The sequence below is a fragment of the Mustelus asterias genome, chromosome 4, assembly GCF_964213995.1.
Source record: "Mustelus asterias chromosome 4, sMusAst1.hap1.1, whole genome shotgun sequence".
NCBI lineage: Eukaryota > Metazoa > Chordata > Chondrichthyes > Carcharhiniformes > Triakidae > Mustelus > Mustelus asterias.
Window position 1 is genome coordinate 33090808 of NC_135804.1, and position 19511 is coordinate 33110318.

The window sequence follows — 19511 nt, forward strand, 5'->3', positions numbered from 1 at the left end:
CACCCAGCCAGCACATCTTTCGGACTGTGGGAGGAACCCGGAGAAAGCCCATGCAGGCAAAGGGAGAATGTGCAGTCTCTGCACATACAGAGACCTAAGCCGGGAATCGAACGCAGGTCCCTGGTGCTGTGAGGCAGCAGTGCTAACCACTGTGCCACCATACTTAACAGGTGCAGGAGTGTGGTGAGTAGGGGATTTTCACAGTAACTTCATTGCAGTGTTAATGTCAGCTTACTTGTGACACTAATGAATAAACTTTAAACTTTAAATGATCTAATGTGGAAGTAAGGTCATTGAGAAAAATATCCACAGTAGAAAGATGCACTAAAACAACTTGAGGGATTCTCTAAAGGACACATGATAAAAAAGAAATGCTCAAGCATTGGCAAAGAGTTGACAGAGCACCAATGTTTGTTCCTCCAGTATTATTATTTAACTTACCCAACTGCACTGTGAATACCCCTAATGTCTTTGATTCTTATACATCACATGGAAGATCATTCTAAATTTTTCGACACTGTTTGGATTAAGAATTTTTTTGTTCCAAGATGATTTAAATTTCCCATTCATTCATTTCAATTGCCTTCCTCCAGTGCGACTGTTTGTACCTTGAAGTAACATTCTGGGTTCACCTTAACTGGACCTGTTAATAATTGATATGCTTCTTGGCATATTTTAATGAGCCATTTATCCTGGGTTCCCAGCAAGCAGACTTCATGTTCTCTACAATTTGGAAGCTGCAGCTTTTCAAATTCTGCCCCCGCCCCAACATAGCCAATAGAAGGGGGGTGGGGGGCAGGGGTGGGGGGGTGGGGGGTGGGAAGGAGGGGAATAATCAGATGGTCAGTGGTGTATGGGGGGGTGTGAGTTGCTTGGGCATTTGGGTGGTCAGGTCAGGGGTGGTTGGTGGGTGGGATTAAGGAGGGCAGTCAGTGACCATGAGGATAGTCGGGTGGGGCCCCAGGGGGGCTGGGGAAGTGTGTGTGTGCGGTGGGGGGGGTGGAATCTGTGGTGGGTCAAGGGAACACTCAAGGAGTTGGGGCGGGGGGGAGGGGGGGGGAGGGGAGGAGGGTGTTAGTACTACAGTTGCCCAGCAATTAGGAAGTATTTTAATCCTTCTAACTTTTCCTGGGTAGCTATTACTGTAAGATAGTCAGAGCCATCTGAGGTTTGCAATTAGTATCATACTTCTGGATGGTTCCTATTGCAGGGAAGTTTGAACTTCCCAGGCCATTGCCGTGCCATCCTTACCTGCGGCAATCCAGGGGGTGGGGTGGGGCAAGGGGAGGGTGTGTGGTGGCAGCTGGAGCAGAGGGTGGTTGCCAAGTTTACCCTGCGGGTACCCTGAGCTCCAATGCCCTGGAGCTCAGACGTTACGTGCCATTAAGTTTCATTCATTGATCTATCCAGTTGTGTAATAATATTCTCACTGTGAATTATTAGAAACATCCTCTGTCCTTACTACTCTCCACCTGCAAAGTTAGCTAGCTTACATTTGGTTCTGCATTTTCGAAACAGCAGAGGTCCAAACACCGGTCCCTGCAGGACTTGAATGCATCATCTCTCAGGAGTACCATTTGTTTTCTATTATTTATCCAATTTCTTAACCAGTCCATTGTTTTACCCTGGATCACCAATGGCTTTTACTTAATTGAAAATTGTTTACCTGGAATCCCTTTGTCAAAGCCTTTTTGAATGTCTTCATAAACTATATTGTAGAGAGTTCCACAACATGCTTTATTTATAACGTCCTCAAATAAGTCGAGGAATTTAATCAAAGAATATTTTCTAAATCCATGCTTGCTGTGTCTTTTAAAGCCATCTAAACTCTCTTCCTTAGATTAGTTTCCATTATTTTATCAGCGAGAGATGTCACACTAGTAATTCCATAGTTGTCCGGACCAAATGCATCTTCAAAGCACAATCAGTGATTCATCATAGCACTGTAGGCATTCTGATTCCCATTTGGCTATTCCAGCACACATGTTTTGCTATATGAGTAGCACTTACTTGAGGAGACCCAGGATAAAATCCAGTTTATTGATAATTAAGCAACATCACTTATTGTATAATTGCTCCTAGAGAATAGGGGGAAATTGATTCTGACTGGTCCCTTAGATATGAAAATCACGCAAAATTCCCCCAATTGAAGTGTCCTGACTTCGGGAGAACTGGGTTTGATTCTGAATTCAAATGCTTGCTGCAGCATCATTGTTCATCCGACTCATTAACAATTAGCATTTTGCCCGCAACTCTACTTTGAAAAATTGTACCATTTATTTCTGTTGTTCTTACAGCAATGGGCTTTTTGTATGGGTTTGTATCTGTCAATTTATTCAAATGATCGTTCTAAAAATGCTTCAATTTGATTAGTTTAAAACTTTCAGACACAAAAAGAGTCGCAAAATCACTGCAGGCAAATGTCACCACCATTTCTCAAAGACAGTTCAGCATCTCTGTCCAGGAATTCAAATAGAAGAAGCAGAGGTATCAACTCATGCAGCAGAGGGAGCTGTTTGAAGCCAGGAGCAAGCAGTAACAGCACGGAGCCCTTTCATCTTTGCTTATCAGTAGCTAACCATCAGACTAATATAGGAACATATGACTGCTGTACAACCCTTTTCAAACATGCTTGCGGCAAGAAGCATCCATTACTCTGGTCTTGACCATGCAATTTGTTCCAACATTTGTACGGTTGTGCTTAATTCTACATAAATATGGAAAAAGCTTGGAGACCACCATGAATGTTCCTGATGGATGTACTCCATGAGTGGGAGAGAGAACTACTGCGCTGCAAAATAACTGCGGGGAAACAAAGATGTGGAGATGCTGGCATTGGACTGGGGTGGGCACAGTAAGAAGTCTCACAACACCAGGTTGTTGGACTTTAACCTGGTGCTGTGAGACTTTGTACTGGGAAACAAAGAGGACTTGGAGAAAAGCAGAATGAAGCCTGGGGAATTATTCTGATCATGTTATTTTGATAAGTCATGTGCTCTGATAAGAGAATCACAAGATAAGAGAATCAGTGGCCTTAGTCATAGAACGAAGGGCTTCGGTTTCTATCGGGAGTTTCTCCAAACAATCAGTTTTAGTCACCTCAGTTAAGAGGTTAGGAAAAGTGAGAGACTCCCTCCAAAAGGGAAATTGTCTGACGTGAGGTTTGCAGAACAGGAAAAAAATTGAACCGAGGTAAAGTGTTCCGTCTAGAACAGTGCAATGGAGTTGAAGTGCTTCCCATTGAGAAGAATTTAAATAGAAATAAAGTGCTCTCTCTAGAGATAACACTGAGTAGTGATGAGACGCTGCATAGGGAAGGAGTTTGTGGAAGTAAAGTGTTCCTTCTGGACAAGGAGTTGAGTGGAACAAAAGATTCTCTCTGGAGAAGAATGGAAAGTTGATTTGAGTTGCTCATGTGAGTTTTGTGACAGTCAATTATAAAGCTACATTGTGACCTGCCCATTTGGGTAGAGATAGCTGAAAGTTACAGAAGACAATGAAAGAGAGCCCAGCAAATAATTAACAGGACCCGTTAATTCACCATTTCCAGTACACCGCTAAAATAATGCATTATGCATTATAGATAAGGCAAATTCAACTTTCTTGTGATTATGATAGAATTGAGCCATTTGCCATTTCAGAGGGCATTTCGGATCTGCACATTGGTGAGGTCTGGAGTTAAGGTAATGATTAGATTATTAACTGAATTCAAGTTCCACCATTTGCTGTGGGGGGATTTGAACCCAGGTCCCCAGAGCATTACCCTGGGTCTCTGGATTACTGGACCAGCAACAATACCACCCTGCCACCGTTTCCCACAGTCAACCTTTATTTGACTGCTTCTTGGGTAAAGAGACTAAAACTTGACACAAGTACGGTCGCACCAAAGCTCTATATCACTGTGGGAAGACGTTCTTGCTCTGATATACTCCAAACAGTTTGCAAAAGAAACTAACATACGATTTGCCTTCCTAATAGTTGCTGTTAACTTTCTGTGGCTTGTTGACAAGGACAGCCGAGCTCCCTCTGAACACAAACATTTCTCACCGTTTAAAAATATTCTGTTTTGCTATAACTACCAAAGTAGTTAATTTCAAACTTTTGGCCTGAAGACCTTCATTTCCTGAAGACCTCTAGTTAAGAAATACAAGTTAAGGTTAGATTGTTGTGGGAAAGCCAAGATCACTCATCCCATTGGTTAAGGGTAGCAAATAATTTGATTTGATTTATTACTGTCACATGTACTAGTATACAGTGAAAAGTATTGTTTCTTGCACGCTATGCAGACAAAGCATACTGTTCATAGAGAAGGAAATGAGAGAGTGCAGAATGTAGTGTTACAGTTATAGCTAGGGTGTAGAGAAAGATCAGCTTAGTGCAGGATAGGTCCATTCAAAAGTCTGACAGCAGCAGGGAAGAAGCTGTTCTTGTGGCAGTTGGTATGTGACGTCAGATTTTTGTATCTTTTTCCCGATGGAAGAAGATGGAAAAGAGAATGTCCGGGATGTGTGGGGTCCTTAATCATGCTGGCTGCTTTATCGAGGTAGTGGGAAGTGTAGACAGAGTCAATGGATGAGAGGCTGGTTTGCATGATGGATTGGGCTACTTTCACGATCTTTTGTAGGCCTTGGGCAGAGCAGGAGCCATACCAAGCTGTGATACAACCAGAAAGAATGCTTTCTATGGTACATCTGTAAAAGATGGTGAGAGTTGTAGCTGAAGGGCCAAATTTCCTTAGTCTTTTGAGAAAGTAGAGGTGTTGGTGGGGTACACTGAGGGAGAATTTAGCATGGCCAATGCACCTAACCAGCACGTCTTTCGGACTGTGGGAGGAAACCGGAGCACCCAGAGAAAACTCACGCAGACACGGGAAGAACGTGCAAACTCCACATAGCCAGTGACTCAAGCTAGGAATTGAATCCGGGTCCCTGGCGCTGTGAGGCAACAGTGCGAATGATCGTGCCATTCTTATTATTGAATGCATTAGAAAATTAAAGTCTATTACTTCAGCTGGTTCCCCATAATCCTGCTGGTTACATCTTCGCAAAGCTATCAGATTAGTCAACACAATTTTCCTTCCATAAATTCATGTTGGCTCTTCCCCATCATATCATAATAAACACCCCATTGTCACATCTCAAATGATAATTCTAGCACTTTTTCTCCTCCTTTTGTTAGGCTAACTGGCCTGCATAATCCTGTTTTCTCCCTTCCTCCTTTCTTGAATAGTGGGGTTATATCTGCTACCTTTGAATTCACAGGGACTGTTCTACAATCTAGGGAATTCTGGAAGACTAAAACCAATGCATCCATCATCTGTGTAAGATGAGAGGTCACCATGACACCATGTTATAGTCCCACAGGTTTATTTGAAAACACAAGCTGCTCCTTTGTCAGGTGAAGTGATCTGTGCAGTCATCTCTTTTAAAACTTTGGTATCTAGGCCACCGAGTCCATGGAATTTGTCAACTTTTGGTCCTATTATTTTTTCCAATTTTTTTTAATGTCACTAATTTCTTTAAGTTCCTTATTCTCATTAGATCCTTGTTTCCTGACTATTTTGTGGAATTAGCGAATGGTTACACCAGAGAAGAAGGCCATTTGACTGTTGTGTCTGTGCTGGCTGTCTGCAAGAACAACTCCACTTGTCCCATGCCCCTGTCTTTTTTCTATAGCTCTACAAATCCTCTCTCTTCAGATAATTATCCAATAGTCCCCATTCATTCTGCCTCCACCACACTTGCAAGCAGTGAATTCCAGATCCTCATCACTGATTGTGCAGAAAAGCTATTTCTCATGTTGCTTCTAGTTCTTTTGTGATTCATCTTCAATTGCTCTCCTCACGGACCCTTCTACCAACAGCAACAATTTCTCCCTACTACTCTTTTTGGACCCCTCATGACTTTGAATACCTCTGCTTAATCTCCTCCTAACCTTCTCTTCTCTAAGGAGGACAGTTCCAGTTCCAGTTTCTCCAATCTAAACACATAAATTGAAGACTCTCACTCCCAGAACCATTCTTGTAAATCTTTTCTGCACTCTTCCCAATACCATCACATCCTTCCAAGAGTGTGGTGTCCAGAATTGGACACATTAATCCAGTTAAGGCCGAGCCAGTGTTTCATAAAGGTTCATCAAAACTTCCTAGCATTTGTACAGAATGCCTAAGCCCAGTATCCCAATGCCTTATGAAATTCTTTCTCACCATAGCTTGCTAACTTCAACAATTTGTGCACAGAAACTCCAGCTCCCTCTACTCCGATGGCTTTAGAATAGTTTTGGTGTCTTTCACCGTGAAGACATTTGTTCAATGCCTCGTCCATTGCCCTATTCCCCCATAATATTTTCTCTCTCAGTCTCGAAGGGAACCACTTTTACTCACACTAATCTAATTCTTTTCAAATATCAATAGATCGGTTTTAAGATCTCTTGCAGGTTACTATTTGCATTTAATTTTCTCTTTCTAGATCATCCTTTGCTGAATTCTAAAATCCTCCCACTCTCCACTTATCACTCTTTTGACAACGTTGTGAGTCTTCTTCTTTAATTTAATAATATCTCTAACTTCTTCTCTTAGCAACAGTTGAACCACTTTTCCTGTGGTGAACAGTGAAAGGGAAAATAAGTTGCAAATACAGAATAGTAGTCAGTAATGGGAAAGTTAAAGAAATATCGCTCACCACTGATTATTAGAATGATTCTAATTTTGAAGAAAATTATCAATTTTTCCCTTTTAGGTCAACTTTCCATGTGTTAAATAGAACACAGTAAGGTATTATGAATACTTAGCAGTAATATACGATTACTAATTAGGACACAGAAAGCGGATAAATCAAAATAATCTGTATGTTCCACTTTTTACCTCTTGTCATTAGCAGTTATGCACTGCATAATTCCCCCTCTCTCACAAATTGATGAAACAACTATAAGATGCCATTTTTTTTCAGCAGAAGATGGTCCAAAGTTAACTAAAAGCTTGTGTCAAACCTATGGCGCAAGAACGGCTGACTTTTGACACAACACTTGAGCAAATTTGTTTTTTCACTACAGTGAAACTCCTTTAATCTGTTACGTCAATGTTGTAAACTCCCACGCAAATCTCTGTTACTCTGTAACATTGCTCCACTTCAATGCAAAAGCAGCGCTCATGCAAATTTCTTGCATTTCTGCCAGACCTGATCAGAGTATAACATTTACACCAAATGTTTTTGGAGCACGGAACCCAAGGCTATATTTCTAATATTTGCTCTGGTGATTTCTTCAGCATTTCATTTGATTTCTTCTCACTGAGACCTTAATGCATTTTCTCCACCTGTGAATGCATCTTTAAAAAAACTTCCACAATCGTGTTTTCTGAAACCTAACTTGCCAAATTCACAAGATACTTTCACTGCTTTAAACTTTAACTTTTGTGCTAAAGAGAGACTTAAAGGTGGAATGGGGCTTAAATTCAGCACTTTCCTCAAGCCCCTATTGCTTTGTTTGATTCATATTAGTTTCTCATGGGTTTTTACCTTTCAATCAATGAGATTCTGAGGAAATGTTGGTGTAACTGAAACATTGGCATGTGTCACAGTGGTTCGCACTGCTGCCTCACGGCACCACGGACCTGGGTTCGATTCCCGGCTTGGGTCACTGTCCGTGCAGCGTCTGTATATTTTCCCGATCTCTGCACAGGTTTCCTCTGGGTGCTCTGGTTTCCTCCCACAGTCCGAAAGGCATGCTGGTTAGAATTTGGCCACGATAAATTCTCCCCCAGTGTACCTCAACAGGCACCGGAGTCTGGCAACGAGGGGATTTTCACATTAACTTCATTGCAGTGTTGATGTAAGCCTACTTGTGACCCTAATAAATACACTTTAATCTTGACGCAGCTTATTGTTACGTAATTTCAGAAAATTGCAGGCTGAAATTGCCAGTTTAAATACCATTTGTTTGAGTGTTATACTTAAAACATGACATAGTTCAGAAGTAATGTTGGAACATGATGCAATGAGGTAAGAGTTTTAAGACCCCAGCAATGAATGGAACACCTCACTAACACTGCTTTCCTGCCCCCCTGTCTATGCCATGTTGCAAGTGTATGTGGCGGTGCATACAGTACTAGCAGCCTGTGGACTACTGCCTCAGCTGAAGAATCCTTTTACATTCAATCCAGGGATGTGGGCATCGCTAGCTTTATTTATTGCCCATCCCTGAGGGCATTTAAGAGTCAACCATGTTGCTGTGGATCTGGAGTCACATGTAAGCCAGACCAGGTAAAGACGACAGATTTCCTTCCCTAAAGGATATTAGCGAACCAGATGGGTTTTTACGACAATTGACAACAGTTCCATGGTCATCATTAGACTTTTAATTCCAGATATTCTTTTTATTGAATTCAAATTCCACCATCTACCGTGGTGGCATTCAAACCCAGGTTTCCAGAGCATTACCCTGGCTCTCTGGATTACTAGTCCAACGACAATACCATTAAGCCATCGCCTCTCCTTGTAGTTGCAAATTTGGTTCCTCCGATGCTGAAATGGTCAATATGTCATGGACAATGTATAAAACAAAGAAAGAAAACAAATCTAAGATAGACCCGTGTTTATGTAATCTTTTATCATACTCCTATTTTTGAACATGACTTGCACCATTTTGGTGCCCTGTAATATTTTTTCAGTGCACATTACACATAATCAATCGACAGTCACAGCAATAACACTACTCCTTTGTTTTATTTCTGGAAGAATAAAAGGTGCCATCTAAAACAGCCAGCAGTTTCTTCTCATCTATTAGCTGGCAAAAATAAATTTCCCTGATGAACAGTGAGATGGGTCACGTCTTTATCTCTTGCCAGCTGGCAGATCCAGGCTTTTAATATGGCTGTTCCAATTATTGTAAATGTCATTTTGTACCTTATAACTACAAATATTGACAGTTTATTGCACAATGCATGTTTGTCAGATGAAGGTCACATCATACACAATGCACTATCTTTTCTTAAAGTACATCTGACTGAAAGCAAAAAGACACAATGTTTAAATGCATTGTGTGGCATTTTATCATCAATTTTAATCCTTAAAAAAATAACAGAATGCATCTTTCACATTTAAGCCATTGCATGGATCAATTTTTAACTAGTGATTCTTGCTTTCACAATCACACTATTATTATTATTGTCAGCAGAATCTGGAACACACACAGCAGAAGAAGAAAATTAAAATGCACCCAGGTGGAAGTCACAACTGGTATTTTTTATGTAAAGACTCAAACGGATAATAGCAATATAAATTATGCGATGAAAAGGGAATCTCTAACTATCACCTGTTATTTTAAAATATCTTGCGCATCATTTTTGTGACACCACAGTAAAAATCACTGGGGTGATATGAAAAGAAAAATAAAGCACAGTGTCGCTGAGTTCTTTCCAAATAAGTACTTAGTTTTTTTTTCTTAAATTTTCTTTTTAATCAAAGTTGATCTTATGGGAGTTTCACCCTCCTGCTGCATGAATTGCTACAGAGGGTAAATTGATCTTAAGTAGCATTTTTGTTGAGTCCCATAATCTATAAAAACAGTGTGGTAAATTTTCAAAAGCTTATGTTGCTTTGCTTGATTGATAATGGTCGGTCAGCACTCCGACAGCCCCTGGGTTTAATAATATTCCAGTTACTGTAAATTTCCCGCAAATTGCTGCAGTCTCCTCCTTCAATTGTGTATTCATTTCTTCAGCTCTGGAATTGAATCTTTGGAATTTTTACATTTTTTGCCAATTGTCAAAAGATTAACACTGAAAGGCAGATCATTTTCATGACTGACCTTTTCTCCAGTAAGTAAGCCATTTTTTTCCATGTTGATATAAATTCCAAATCTTGTCTATAATGAGGAAAGAAGTCTCAGATACACAACATTTTTCTCAGCCATATATCAATGTGCTTTGAAGCTTCCGATGCACTAATTTGGAGGTGCAGATCAAACAGATGGACAGTTGTGCTATATGTCTGACAGGGTCAGCTTTATATCCCCATGGAATTCAATTCAATGCAAAGATACTCTCCGTATCTTCTATCTTTAACATAATCCATAGTCACAATGCTTTACTCTCCTCACCCTGCACCATATTCTACTATGTAACAATATTATACCCTCCTCATTCTACACAATCCATAGTGTAGCAACACTATACTCCCCAATAGTACACAATCCATAGTGCGACAACATTATACCCGCCTCATCCTACAGAATCCGTAGTGTGACAATGTTCTACTCTCCTCATTCTACACAATCCATAGAGTAGCAATGCTGTCCCCCCAATCATACACAATTATTGTGTCACAACACTGTGCTCTCATTAACATCACAATCCATAGAGTAGAAATGCTATTCTCTCCACAACCGAAAAATCCATACACTCTCCTAATCCTACCCAATCCATTGTGAAATAATGCTATACTCTCCACATCTTAAACAATCCATAGTGTTACAATGCCATATTCTCCTTGTCCTATACCATAATCCAGAGTGTAGCAATGCCATGCTTTCCTTATCCTACACAAAACTACACAAAAATGAGTATAACAATATTATACTCATCTTTCACACATGTAACAATGATATACTGTCTGTATCTTACAGAATCCATACTGTAAAAGTGCTGTACTCTCACTTATATCACAATCCACTGTGTAACTGTGCTGTAGTCTCTTTATTCTATACCACAATCCACAAAAGCACATTATACGCTCTGAATTCTAAACAACCCACACTATAACACTGCTGTACTCTACACATCCTACATAATCCATTGTGCAATAATGTTCTACTCTCCTTATCTTACACAATCCATAGTGTAAGAATGTTTTACTTGCCTTGCCCTACATCACAAGCCATATGCTATCTACTCCATGTCCTGCTCCTCAATCCATAGGGTAGCACTGCTTTACTTTCTGTATCTTATACAATCTGTAGTGTAATAAAGCTATACTCTCCTGATTATACACAAAACACATAGTGTATATGCTCTGCACTGTACTGCCATTGAAGGCACCAAAGTACTGCATCCTATGTCCCTAGTTCAGAATTTCCTGTCCTTTAGTATCAAAATAGAATCTTTTGTAGAATCAGAAGTAACACAGAGGAAGAGATGATCATGCTGTCCTGTTCTCTCTCCCTCCAAATATAATGCTTGTGCCCCAGCTAGAAGTTCAGTAAATGTGTCAAGTGTGTCTTAAGTAGATTTAACTACATGAGGATTCATCTCCAAGGGTCGGAATAGTCTGCATTACGTGGACTTCAGTAGTGCTACATTAGCATTGTCCATCCATCACCCATAACAAATGTTAGTTACATTTTATTATTGAAGAAAGGACTCGGTTTATTTGCCTTCTGCCTTTCTAACCCACATCAGCAAATTACATTCTTGGCACTCATGTACACTAATATGCAAATAGTGATACTTTGTTGAAATAATTAGGTGCCTATTTGTGCGTCTTCACAAATCACTATCATCATTAAAATGCTTTAGATTTGTACTCCGTCATTTCCCAGACAGTAAGCAGCTCATAATAAAAGCAGAAAGTGCTGGAAACACTCAGTAGCTCAGGCAGCATCTGTGAAGGCAGAAACGATATTAGCATTTCAAACTGACGATGTCCATTCATTAACCTGAACCAGTAACTCTGTTTCTCCCTTCGCCTGAACTGCCGAGTGTTTTGCACCATTTTCTGTTCTTATTTGAGATTTCCAGCATCCATGGTGCTTTCCTTTTGTTTTAGCGAGCTGCTTGCTTTGTGTGAGTTAAATAACAAGTGACAGGTGAACTGCACAGGGCAGAATATTCAGTACTGGTGAGGTGTCTGTGCAATAGGGACAGGAGAAGAAAAAAACGTTATTAATGACTCCATAGTCGAACGTACTTTATAGTTCTTAGTAAGTGGTTACAAGAATAACAAAGGTGAATGCATCGGACTATTATCACCCCCTAATTCTAGATCCATGACAAAGATTTAATGAAGAATAAAAGGGATAACTTCCAAAAGTGTAACATTTATTTTTTTAAAGAATCAATAGCCTGATGGTAATGCCTTTTGGAAAATCAACCTCGAAGAATATCAATCACTTTATAATAGGAAAGAACAAAAGGTTATTCTAACATTACCAATTTAAGTGCAGGTTCAGAGCAGTGACAACAATGTAGACAGGAGTGGTCTAGGAACTACAGAGAAATGCACTCTTCTTATCAAAACTCGTGGTTTTATAAAATGAAATCAATCGGAAGATTAGCAGTCCCGAGAATCATGGAATAGGAGCGCTTACAATAACTAGTAAATGGACATGCGATATACTGAGCAGCTTGGCTTACTGGATTCTCCAGTGAAGTCAGGAATGCAATTTAAATTAGCAAAGTGTGAGGCTTTCACAGGGAACATGATTCATTGAAGGCTGCCCTGCTCTGTGTGACCAGTTCTGCAGCTTATGCCCCCAGAATGGACCTTGCACTCTCAAAGTGCACCACTCACTAATTGACCATGTACTGCCTGGAGATCAACATCCGATGTGAAAAGGATGGGGTTGTGCAATATTAAATGCCTCTGAAACAATTCTTTAAATAACTTTGAAAGTACTTTACTGTGGAATAACATAATGCACTAATGCGCTTAATGGCAAAACAGGAACAGCCAAGCTGAAGAGAATTTTAATCAACTTAAGCTTCTTTTTACTGTTATAAAGCACAAAGAATCATACAATAGTTACAGCATTCAGCCCATCGTGTCTGTTCTGGCTCTCTGAAGAGCAGCACAGCAACTACATTCCCCCAGCTTGTCCTTGTAGCCTTGCAAATATTATCTGTTCAGATATTTATCCAATTCCCTTTTGAAAGCCATGATTCAATCTGTCTCCACCGCACTCTCAGGCACTGTGTTCCAGACCCTAACCACCCACTACATCAAAATAGTTTTTCCTCAAATCACCTCTGGTTCTTTTTTGCTATTCAGCTTAAATTGCTGTCCTGAGGTTTTCAATCCATCCACCAATGGGAACAGTTTCTCTCCAACTAATCCGTCCAGACCCATCATACTTTTGAACATCTCTATCAAATATCCTCATAACCTTCTCTTCTTTAAGGGAAACAGCCCCACCTTCTCCAAACATGTTTCTTCTTCTTCAGGAAGGCAGAGAAGACACTTCGAGGACACCCTCAAAACCTCCTTGAAAAAGTACAAATTTCTACACTGACATCTGGAAATCCCTGGCCCAAGACCGTCGAAGTGGAGGAAAAGCATCAGGGAAGGAGCTGAATGCCTCAAGTTTCATTGCCAAGAGTAAGCTGAAGTCAACAGCACGTGGCAACCTGGGCATACCACCCACCCTCTCCTCCAACAACCATCTGCCCAATCTGTGGCAGACACAGTAGGTCACACATTGGACTCCTCAGTCACCTGAGAAATCATTTTTAGTTATTCTCAACTCTGAGGGACTGCCTAAGCAGAAGAAGGAGAATTCTCATAAATCTTTTCTGCACCCTTTTTAAAACCTTCACATCCTTCCTATATAATGCTGTCCAGGATTGGACACAACACTTCAGTTGAAGCTGAACCAACATTTTATAAAGATTCACTTAACCTCCTTGCTTTTGTACTCCGTGCCTGTATTAATAAAGCTCAGGAACCTGCATTAATTGCTTTCTAAGCCTGCCTAGCCACCTTCAATGATTTAATTACAAATATGTCCTAGTTTCTTTGTTGCTGCATCCACTTTTGAATTGTATCCTCTACTCTTACTGCTTCCCCTCATTCTTCCTACCAATTTATGACTTCATACTTCTCTGCATTAAATTCAAATCTGCCAGGAGTCCACCCATTCTATCAGTCTGTCCATGTCCCCTTTAAATCAATCACTATCCTCCTCCCAAGTTTGGTGCCATCAGCAAACGTTGGTGTGCAGGCTACAATTTTCAAAGTCAAAATCATGAATATAGATCAAGAAAAGCAATGGTCCTAATATCATCCCCTGAGGAACCCCACAGTACATCTTCTGAAAACAACTCTTCAGCACCACTCTCCATTTCTCGTCACTCAGCCGACTTTGTATCCATGCTGCCACTGTCTCTCTTATTCGATGAGCTTTAACATTGCTAACGGTAGCACAGTGGTTAGCACTGCTGCTTCACAGCTCCAGGGTCCCGGGTTCGATTCCCGGCTCGGGTCACTGTCTGTGTGGAGTTTGCACATTCTCCTCGTGTTTGCGTGGGTTTCCTCCGGGTGCTCCGGTTTCCTCCCACAGTCCAAAGATGTGCGGGTTAGGTTGATTGGCCAGGTTAAAATTGCCCCTGAGATGCGTAGGTTAGAGGGATTAGCGGGTAAAATATGTGGGGGTAGGGCCTGGGTGGGATTGTGGTCGGTGCAGACTCGATGGGCCGAATGGCCTCCTTCTGCACTGTAGGGTTTCTATGATTCTATGATAAGCCTATTGTGTGGCACTTTATCAAACACCTTTTGGAAGTCCATGTATATCAATCCTCTCTGTTACCTCATCAAAAACTTCAATCAAATGGATCTGTAACAATTTTATAGTTTTTGTTATTAATTATTCTTTCTTAAACCTCATGACATAATTATATCAGTTACAAATTTGCCTTCCAATCTTTGATTTCAGTTTAGCTAAGCCATCCCCAAATTAGTTACTCTTGTACTTCTCTGAATCTAATTGTGCCCAGTATGTTCCCCTATTGATACTTGGTCAACTTGGCCCATCGGAACCAGATCCACCAGTCTCTCCTTCCTCATTACGCCAGCAACGTACTGATGTGGAAGATTCTCCTGAATACACTTAAGAAACTCTTGCCCCTCTCAGCTCTTTACACTATTACTATCCCAGTCTATGTTAGGATAATCAAAGTCCCCTATTATTATTATGCTATAGTTACATCTGAACATATGAAGTAGGAGTAAATAATTTTATATTAGAGTCTAACAACCATTCAATAAAATCATGGCTGATCTGATTGTAACCTTAACTTGACATTCCTGCTTAACCCTATAACCTTATACCCTCTTGCTTATCAAGAATTTATCTACCTCTGCCTTAAAAATATTCAAAGATTCTGCTTCCACCATCTTTTGAGGAAGAGAGTTCCTGAGACACATAACCCTCTGAGAGAAAAATACTCCTCTCCTCTCTCTCCTAACTGGTCGACCCCTTATTTTGAAACAGTGACCCCCTAGATCTAGATTCTCCCAAAAAATGAAACATCCTTTCCACATCTACCCTGCTGAGACCCCTCAAGATCTTATATGTTTCAATCAGTCACCTTTTACTCTTCTAAATACCAGCAGATTTAAGTCTAACCTGTCCAGTCTTTTCTCATAAGACAACCTGCTCATTCCAGTCATTAGTCTAATAAACCTTCTCTGAACTGCTCCTAATGCATTTATATCCTTCCTTAAATAAGGAGATAAACACTGTGGACAGTACACCAGATGTGATGTCACCAATGTCCTGTATAACTAAAGCATAACCTCCCTACTTTCATATTCAATTCCCCTCACAATAAATGGTAACATTCTCTTAGCTTTCCTAATTGTTTGCTGTACCTGCATTCTAACCTTTTGTGTTCATGCACTAGGACACCCAGATCCCTCTGCATCTTGGAGTTCTGCACTCACCACTTAGATAATAAACTTCATTTTTATTCTTCCTGTCAAAATAGACAATTTCACATTTCCTCACATTATAGTCCATTTGCCAGATCTTTGCTCACTCATTCATCCTATCTATCTCCCTTTTTCGCCTCTTTATTGTCCTGTTTGCAACTTACTTTTCTGTAATTGCAAATTTGGTCCTCTATATTTTTTTCTTTAGTCTATGGTCTATAGAATACACCTGGTATTGCCTGGTAGCCCTATTGTTTTCCACTTTAACTAAATAGATTCTGTGCTTGACCCCTCCAGGACATCCTCTCTCTTGAGCATTGAAATATTCTCCTTAATCAATACTACCAATCCTCCTCCCTTTTTTCCCTATCTTTCCTGAACACATTGCAGAAATATTTAGTACCCAGTCCTGCCTTTTATATGAGTCAGTTCTCCGTTATGGTGATGAACCTGCAACTTGCCAACCTTATTTACCACATTCTATGCTTTCACATACATGCACTGTACACCTAATTTAGGCCAGATTATATTCCCTCGCACTCTGACCCCACTTTACTAATTCTTCCTCTAGTACTATCTGGCACTCCTATTTTTTTGCTTGTTTTCCTCTCTAATGTTACATGATATTGTTCAAATACTGATGTGAGGATTGCAGTACATGGTTAACTTGTGTCCATTCACAGCAACACAGGCAACATGTTAAATTGGTGCTACTTGCCATTTTAAATTATTATCTCATGTTGCCAGCACTATCCACGCTGTTCATTGGCTACACATATCAGCAGGAGAGCCTGTTTCCATCTGTGGTAATGCTACTTAAAAGGTTGCGAGAAGTGGTGGGAATTTTCGAAAAGTGATTCTGTGTTGTGATACTTTTAAGAATGGTTTAACACGCGAGAGAACATGGCAGCAAGTTTTTCTGAAGATGCACCCATCCTGGGTTCGAGTCCCGGCTTGGGTCACTGTCTGTGTGGAGTTTGCACATTCTCCCTGTGTCTGCGTGGGTTTCCTCCAGGTGCTCTGGTTTCCTCCCTCAGTCCAAAGATGTGCGGATTAGATGGATTGGCCATGCTAAATTGCCCCTTAGTGTTAGGAGGGCTAGCGAGGGTAAAACGCATGGGGTTATGGGGATAGGGCCTGGGTGGGATTGTGGTTGGTGCAGACTCAATGGGCCGAATGGCCTCCTTTTGCACTGTAGGATTCTATGATGCACTGGAGGTCTTTGTACAAGATGTAGAGAGAAGGAAAGATGTGCTTATCTGCAACTGGGAGGGGGACCCTGTGGACTGATGTTTCGGAGGTAATGGGAAGAAGTAGTGACAGACAGACTTGCTCCAGGATCATGGAAACAGTGCAGGACGAAGTTTAACAATCAGACATGAGTTCTTAAGATCAGTGGGCTTGTCTTTAAGTAGCATATCCTGCCAATTCCATCACTAGACTCATCCACTTCTCAACTTCACCCTCATCACTCCCCTATCAAGAATTTCTATGGATTAGTCCCCAATCTTTCAATTCACACACTTTACCTCACTCATGGCACCAATACCAGCCTTGCATCCAAAACATACTGGCAGCTATTCATCCAAGGCAGCCACATTGCCGAGACATATTGCAGAGCACTTGCTGACTTACTTTGCTCTTTTCTACAGAAAAAGAAGCAGATGAGAGACGGCAGGAGCCAGGGAGACAGGAACTGTAGAGCGAGCAAGTTTAAAAAAGAGAATAAAAGTTAAGGGTGATGTCAGTGAATGTGCATGAGTGATTGGTTAGAGAGTATTTTGTTCTTCTCTCTCTAAGTGTAAGCACTAAATTGAATTAAGGCTGGGAAATCAAAAATTGCAATCAGATTTTTAAAAAGCGGGAGCTGAGTGCCAGAGTTTTGCAGGATCAGGCTACCCAGGAAGCAAAGTGACATCACAGGACAGGAATCACATGGGATAAGTTTTCTATTAAGCTTTTAATTTAATCTAAATTAATCAAAAATAAGATAAGACTAAATTGATTGATTATTAGTGCAGATACTAAAAAACTGAAGCCAATTTGATACTTTTATCATATAATTAGAATGAATGCTCAATCAAGCAGATCTAGAAAGTAAAGTTATAATTAAATAACAAGGAGCTGTAAAACTAAAGAGCTCTGAATTTTTCAGTAAATTAAAATCTAAGGTTTTTAAGATATTAAAAGTTAAGTAAAACATTTCAGTTAACCTCCCTGGAAAATAAAGTGGCGCTAGCAGGAAGGAAGCAGCTGATTAGTGAGTAGTTGATAAGCCTTTCGGGGCAATCTTACCGGCTTGTCACATCGGTCGATCGGCGTGATGGACCTGTAAGATCGCGAGAGAGTGAAAAACCATGTTTGCGCCTGGTTTCTCACCTCTCACCGGCCCCTATCTGCAAGCGTAATCCACCTCACGCCCAGGAAGGGCACGAGGCTGATTTAAATATGCATGGCCTCATTTAAATGTTATCAATGGGCCCGAGACACAATCATCCAGGCTCATTTGTCTTAACAGCCTCGCTGGTCTACGAGGTCTTCACCAGCGAGAATCACGTTTGGTCCCTAGCAACAGGGCCCAGATATGATGGCCTCACCAGTGGGACCGGAGGTCATTGAGGCCTCCCATGTGATTGGGAGCAGGAGCAGACGGTGTTCCTTGGGCAGCCTGGGACCCTGGCAATGCTAGCCTGGCACTATGGCAATGTCCACCAGGCACCCTGGCATTGCCAGGCTGACAACCTAGCACTTCCCACCAGGCACCTTGGAACTGCCCATCAGGCACACCAGGCAGTTCCAAGAGGTGGGGGCTAAGAGGAGAGGCACGGCCTGAAGGGGAGGCTGTGCATGGGGCGGCGCACTCTGCATCATGGATTGTCAAGGTGGCGACTGCCAGGGGGTGGGTGAAGGGGGGTGGTGATCGACCGGGGGGGGGGGTGTCGGGGGCGGGGAATTGGCAGTCAACCAGGAGGGGGTGAATTGGGCAGTGATCAGCTGAGGGGGCCAAAATAGAGGACAGCCATGATCAGGGGAAGGGGGAGGCGATGACCAAAGGGTGGTTGTGTCACTTCCCCGATCTCCCAGTGCACTGTGTATTCTTGACACAGTGCATTGGAAGTTCAGGGCGCATGCGCAATCACGCCCTCTAGCAATCTGTAGCCAGCTTTCCAACATGAATAGATTCTGTCCACTCACCATACTGGCAAGAATCACACTTTGCCTCATTTGTTTTTCCTAAGAGTCATAAGATTTGATTTTTCCTCACGCTGAAACAATGGGCCTGAAACTCCCCGGTTTCATGCTTGTTTGGCACCTAAAATTTTTTTGGTATGATCACCTCCTTTATTTCATAAATTCTGTCTAATGGAGACACGACAGGGCAGCTCAGACCCCTGGAACATTCTTTGAGAACATTAATTCTTTGAGAACATTACATGTGCAGTGGACAACGGGGAACCTGTGGATGTGGTGTATCTGGATTTCCAGAAGGCATTTGACAAGGTGCCGCACCAAAGACTGCTACATAAGATAAAGGTGCACAGTGTTACGGGTAATGTATTAGCATGGATAGAGGATTGGTTAACTAAGAGAAAGCAAAGAGTGGGGGTAAATGGGTGTTTTTCTGGTTGGCGATCAGTGACTAGTGGTGTGCCTCAGGGATCAGTGTTGGGACCGCAATTGTTTACGATTTACGTAGATGATTTGGAGTTGGGGACCAAGTGTAGTGTGTCAAAATTCGCAGATGACACTAAGATGGGTGGAAGAGCAAAGTGTGCAGAGGACGCTGAAAGTCTGCAAAGGGATATAGATAATCTAAGCGAGTGGGCGAGCGTCTAGCAGATGGAGTACAATGCTGGTAAATGTGAGGTCATC

At 41.4% G+C, this 19511-nt stretch overlaps 1 protein-coding gene across 1 annotated transcript in view; it reads right to left on the reverse strand.

Moving 5' to 3' along the window:
- znf536 (zinc finger protein 536) overlaps positions 1-19511 on the reverse strand; it is a 346188-nt gene that overhangs the window by 172818 nt on the left and 153859 nt on the right. The window lies entirely within an intron of this gene.